Source organism: Rhinopithecus bieti, unplaced genomic scaffold (genome assembly GCF_001698545.2).
Source record: "Rhinopithecus bieti isolate Rb0 unplaced genomic scaffold, ASM169854v2 scaffold_26397, whole genome shotgun sequence".
Classification (NCBI taxonomy): domain Eukaryota; kingdom Metazoa; phylum Chordata; class Mammalia; order Primates; family Cercopithecidae; genus Rhinopithecus; species Rhinopithecus bieti.
In genome coordinates, this window is record NW_016811950.1 from 546,224 (window position 1) to 552,804 (window position 6,581).

Genomic DNA, 6,581 nt, shown 5'->3' on the forward strand with positions numbered 1-6,581 from the left:
ATAGGGTAGAGAAAATCACAGGAAGGAGCCACGTTATTTTGAAAATCTGGTTGTTACTGTATTTGTGAGGATGTTAAACAGATGGTCCTAATGTAATCTTCTGTTTAGTCCCATTTATCACAGAATTTGAACTAAATACAGGCTCTCTTTATAGTTATACCTCAATCATATTGGTTATGCTGACTTAAACCATGAATTATTAATTTTATGTAAAATAATTCATAGAAACTGGTTAGGGAATACGCTGTAAAATTAGCATTAAGAACAATCTAAAATTATTTCATTTTCCTATACTTTTCTTGTGTGTGAACTAAAGATTTCTAATAAGTGAATTTAAATCACTATAGTGCATGTCAAATTCATTGTCTTTAGCAAGAGCAAGAAAAGAGGATATTTTTACATACTGACCATAATAACTTATTCTTAAATACTTCTGTAGGATTATATGGTGATACAGTAAATGTGTTCACCACAAAATCATTCCTAAATGCAGCTATGTCAACAATTATCTGAGAAAAGTGAATTTATCCAAGTTTAAATGTAGAAAACATCACAGCTGGTTCAACATCTCAAAAACTAATTAGTTATCAGCATAAATACTATGACTAAATGATCAACTGTAACTTACAATGATCAAATGATTAAAGATACATGCTTTGAAAAACACCAATACCCCAAATTTATAGGTTATTTCAAGAAGATGGGATCTTAACTTTACTGTGTCTGTGCATATAAAAATCTTTGTGATTAGATCAATGGCATATTATTAAACCCATACATTGGTCATGTATAGCAGAAGAAAATTAACCTTTTTTATATTAACATTTTCAAATCTGTTCTAAAAAGGTAGCTATTTTATTTCAAACAGATACCCTCTGCTTGCCTAGTGGGCATTCTTAAGCATCTGATTGACCAGCCTATCATAATTTATGAATTCATTTGATGGGAATATTTTGCAACTAACATAATTCAATTTTATTTGATACTTATCTCATGTTCACTCTGCATCTTGAGTAAAATTTTTTTTTCTCAACATTAAGATATCATCAAAAATGAAAGGTAAGAATTCTGGGGTCAATTATAGTTTCAGACCTAGATAAACTACCACACTAAAATATATTCTTTCATACATCCAAGTTATTCCTAATCATAATCTGAATTACCATTACTGTTTTATAATTTCACCAAGATAATAGGAATTATAAGCATATATTGGCTTACAGATTAGACATTATTACTGTGGCTTTGGTTTATTTTAAAAGCACTTTGAAGTTATATCTGTACTCGTGACTCAGTCTTTCCTTTTTTTTTCTTACTCTCATTTTAGGTTCAGGGGATACCCATGTAGTCTGTTATATGGGTCAGCTGCACATTGCTGAGGCTTAAGTCATGCTGATTTACTAGTAATGCTACAGTATTTACATAAAAGTTTAGCTCTAGGTCCATCACTAGGGAGGCGTCATTGAGTTGACCTTTGTTTGATAATATTGATAAGTTTGCATTAATTTTGTTTTTCACATTTTTATCATCACCCTCTAGCAAATAACAGAATAATTTTGCAATGATGCTTGTTAGCAGAACTATGGCCAGGATGAAGGATGGTTTATAGACCCTCAGGAGATAGTTTCTGTGACTCTGGCCTCATGGAAACAAGATTCTAAACAAGTACAAAAAAGAAGGGGGGCAAGAACATTGATTTTCTTGAACTCTAAATTTCCAAAGTATTTATTGTTACCAGTGTATTAAAGACAGAGCTTTTAGTAGGTTGAAATCCTTGTTAGCAATACAAATTGGAAGAAAGATGTCCTGATACAAAGTGTTCATCACACCTTACTGTGTGCTCAAAACCGTCCTGGAGAAAACAATGGTACTTGGATTCAGCTACAATTGAAATCAACATTGCAAAATTCTAGAGCAGGAGAAAAATATCCTAGGTGGGTTGGTGGATTTTGCTGATAAGGGTTGGCCATCTAACTCCTTGAAGACAAGGTAAATGAAGCATATGCATACACAGGGATAAAACAAAATCAGACATTTGTGTTTTATCACCTCTATGCGTCTGTTCTTATACTGCTATTAATAACTACCTGAAACTGGGTAATCTGTGAAGAAAAGAGGTTTAACTGACTCACAGTTCCATAGGATGTATAGGAAGCATGGCTGGGCGACCTCAAGAAATTTACAGTCATGGTGCAAGACGAAGGGGAAGCAAGTACTTCTTACCATGGCAAAGCAGGTGAGAGAGATGGTGCCAAGGGGGAAGCGCTACGTGGGGCATTCAAACAACCAGACACCTTGAGAACTCTATCACTATCACCAGAACAGCAAAGGGGAAATCTACCCCCATGATTCAATCACTACCCAGCAGGTCCCACCCCCAACACTGGGAATTAGAATTCAACGTGAGATTTGGGTGGGGACTTAGAGACAAACCATATTATCACCCCTTCCAGTCTAACTCAGAAACCATCCAAAGATGTAGTCTTCATCTGTCTCATGTTACCATTGCTGTAGCCATGGAAATAGGGTAGCAGAAGTACAATAACAGGGGTGAAGGACCCCAGCTCTGAAGCCAGATTTGTAGTTCTCAGGTTCATTTCACCACTTACTCACTATACAGACTTTTAAGTCACTTTACTATACTAGGACTCAATTTCCCCATTTGCAAAAATGGGATAACAATGGTGCCTGTAGCATGATGTGTTTAGGAAGACTAAATGAATTAATTCAGGCTAAGTGTTTAAAATAGTACTTGATACAAAATACTCAAGAAATATACACTATTATGAGAGTTCAGTTCTATAATTCTTGTAAACACTCACCTCTCTACTTGCCTTGCCTAAAATCTGTTTATGTTTAAAGCATTTACAGGAGATACTGGCTAAATATTTTTTTCATCCCCAGTTCTGTCAGTGTTACTGATAAGTTTAGTTAAGTAAAGTCTTTACACAATTTAAGGAAATTTATATGACAGATATAATAGTCAATGTTGAAAAATTTATGAATTTCTTCTGAAGTATGCTTTTGAAATGTAACTTAATTTAGCCTTCAATTCAAAACAATAACTTCATTCCATCAGATAGATAATGTAGACTTATCTAAAGTACAGCTTTACTGCGCATTTTCAGAGAACATAAAAGATTTCTTAATTCACTAATATACACTATCTTTGATCTTCCACTATTTGCAACGTACAATACTACTAGGTATGCATGGTATGGAAAAGGTTTATAAGTACAAAATAACGTGAAAATTGATCAAAGATTTAGAGTTACATATAGCTACAGAACATACGGCAGACAGGCTCTCTCTGCCTTCGTATCCACCTTCAATCATTGAAGGCTGTCTTCAATGATTTCCTGCTGCTAGTTTCATGTCCTGGAGATTTATTTTCCTCCACTAAATGTGCACAGGACTTGCAGCTTGTTAAAACCAGTAAAAGATGGCAATACTATGTGATGCAGCTTCCACGACCGCGTTACACAAAATTATAACTTTTCTCCTGTTGGCAGACTCTCTTTTTCAATGTACTCCCCTACTGGCTTTGATGGAGCAACGGACCCGATGAAGAGGTAAGGGGCAATGGGCAGCTTCCAACTAACAGTCAAAAAGTAGCTGAGGCTTTCAGTTCCACAATCTGTAGGAACCGAATCTTCCTAAAACCTCAGTCCATTTGGATTCTTAACTGATTGAGTCTTAGGTGAGACTCCAAGCAGGTCCAATACCTTCACTGCAGCCTGTGAGATACTGAAGCAAAGGACCCACTCTTATTCCTGACCACAGAAACTTGCATAATAAATGTGTGGAGTGTTCAGTCACTGTTCGTGATTAATTTGTTACAGAGTAACAGAAAACAAACCTAAATCTGTAACAGCTTATAATCCATGTTAATGCTTTCCCAGGTGCTATGATACAGTATTATTATATAATCAAATAAGATACGGGATATTTTCCTTTATGTATAGCTTTATTTCATATTGAATTAACATTCTCAGAACCCTAGAAGTCTTCTCTGTGCATCTGCTAAACCACATGTCTCCGTTTTTCTTCAATCAATAATAATCATCATTCCCTTTATTTTCCCTGTAGTTTTATTGGCTATGCATCCATCTCCAGTGTAATTTAGTGAAGTTAAAAAAAAGAAAACTTCAAAACTTCATGATATTTTCCACATGCTCGTGACTCGCTTCTTTTCTTCAGCGTTATGTTTGCGAAACCCATCTATGTTGATGTGTGTAGCTATATTGTTATTCTTTTGTGTTATGTTAGCCCATTGTATACGCCTATCAATTTGTCCTTCCAAATACAACTGGAGATCCTGGTTCTTCCCAGCTGGGGCTCAAACATACAATGTTTGTACTATAAGCATTGCTGTGCCTGTTTCCCGGTGCATATTTTCACATGTGAAGTTCCTCGGTGACAGGGATGTGCATTTCAACTTAAGTAGGTACTACCAAGCTGTTTTCCAAAGTGACAGTGTGAGAAACGTATGACATTCATGCCGCTCCATATTGTTACCAGTACGTGGTGTTGGCAGATTTTGGTTTTACCAATGTACTGGGTATATAATGGTATCAAATTATGATTTCACTTTCCTAGTTACTAAAAAGGTTAATTTTCAAATATTTAATGGATATGTAGATTTTCACTTTTACTACCTATTGCATTCTCAAGACTTTTTCTTCATTCACAGAGGTTTTCTAAATATTTTGGATATAATCCAAAAATCACTTATGAATTATGTATATCAACTCAAAACTCTTTTATCAGTTTTTGTGTTGCAAGAGTCCATTTCTACTTTATGAGTTGTCTTCTCACTTCTTATGGTGTCTTTTGAGAAAACGAGAGTTCTTCGTTTTAATGCCGTTGAATCTACCAATATTTTGCTGCATAGTTAGAGCTTTTCTAAAACTTCACAATTTTACTTTTCACATTTGGGATTTTAATGCAGTTGAAATTGATTTTTAGTGTTTAATGTAGCTAGGACTCTACTTTTACTTTTTTTTTTTTTTTTTTTTTTTTTGAGACAGAGTTTCATTCCGTCATCAGGCTAGAGGGCAAGGGTGTGATCTCAGCTCACTGCACCTTCCACCTCCTGGGTTCAAGCGAATCTCCTGCCTCAGCCTCATGAGTAGCTGGGACTACAGGCGTGCACCACCACACCTAGCTAATTTTTGTATTTTTAGTAGAGATGGGGTTTCACCATGTTGGCCAGGATAGTCTCGATCTCTTCATCTCATGATCCGCGTGCCTCAGCCTCCCAAAGTGCTGGAATTACAGGCGTGAGCCACCACGCCCGGCCTACTTTCACTTTCAATAAAAGTCCCAGTATCAGTTTTTGAACAGTCTATTCCCTTCCCACTAATCAGCCATCTCAGCACTTTCAGGCATTTATTAATTTTTAAAATATTAAATGGATGCTCATATTTTACATATTTTTATAACACTTGTCTTCAGGTCTCAAACAAATAAACGGGATAGTTCTTATATTTCATGCACAGAATCTCAAAGCATGCAATGTCTTATAAAAGAGAGACAAAACAGGAAGCAACACAATAGCAAAATCACAAAAGTATCAAAATAACACAAAGTCATTCTCTAGTATAAAAATATTTTGAAGATCAAATTACTGATGATTGAGTGATATAAAAGTCATCATACAACTAAGTTCACATTTCATTGGTGGCCAGATTTGTTGTTTGTAAAATATTTTTAAAATCTCTGCTCAGACTAGAACGCCCGGTTTGTTTTTACATTGTTACACTACTAGGAAAATAATAATACATTTCTACTAGTCTTCTACTTTTTAGAAAGAGTAATGAATTTTACCACTTGTCTGGTATATTTGGAACTGGCAATCCTTTTTAATTGACAGCATATGTTTTCTCAAAGAAACTTGCTTCTGTGTGCATATACAGACAGAAACACACACACACACACACACACACAATTACATGTGCCCTAGCATGATGGAAAAAACAAAGCTGGAATCTATATGGTTTATTTGAAGAATAAGAGAAAAATCAAATTTTGGGCTACAAAAAAAGCAACTTCTACATAACATTGAACTTGATTACAATTTTATTATCATTAAATAAATTCTATAAATATGTATAATTTTGTTTTATCTCTCTTATGCAAATAGCCATGTAAATATGGAAACAGATGGTGATATTGTTCTGTAGAATGAATATGTATTAACATATGCATCCAAACTTATTTGCCAAATATAAATTTTCATCTTCTTTTTAAATTTAATGGTTACCATAAAACTTTTGTAGTAAAGTATGTATATGTGAAATAGCTTCGGTATATTTGTGGGAAATTCTTATCTACCTTATTTAGATATATATTTTTCAGAAAACTTATGGCAAATATATTAACCTTTCCATTCATTTTCACTTGGTCTTATTGATTCTCAAAAAACAGATTTTGACATTGAAGCATATTTTTTATTTAATGTATGTTTAACATCTAAACCTGAATTTTACAAATCATTCACATAATTCTTAGTGAGATAAAACTAGCTTACTTGTCATGTTTTACTTGAGGTAAACTCAAGATTTCTGATTATCTGGTAC